This window comes from Octodon degus, unplaced genomic scaffold, assembly GCF_000260255.1.
Source record: "Octodon degus isolate 3935 unplaced genomic scaffold, OctDeg1.0 scaffold00051, whole genome shotgun sequence".
Lineage (NCBI taxonomy): Eukaryota > Metazoa > Chordata > Mammalia > Rodentia > Octodontidae > Octodon > Octodon degus.
Window position 1 is genome coordinate 14,416,075 of NW_004524627.1, and position 218 is coordinate 14,416,292.

The following is a 218-nucleotide window of genomic DNA, read 5'->3' on the forward strand; positions in this document are numbered from 1 at the left end:
CAGCAGCCACCTGGGTTATCAGATCAGTAGTTGCCATATTAAAATGCTTACAGTTAAATAATCTTTATTTTACTTAAAAATACCTCCAGCTGGGCTGGTGAGATGGCTCAGTGGTCTAAAGCACCTACTTAGAACAAGCTCAGCAAAGCACAGGGACCGCGGTTCAATCCCCCAGCACCACATGCCAGCCAGCCCCACCCCCTGGTGGGCTGAGCTGC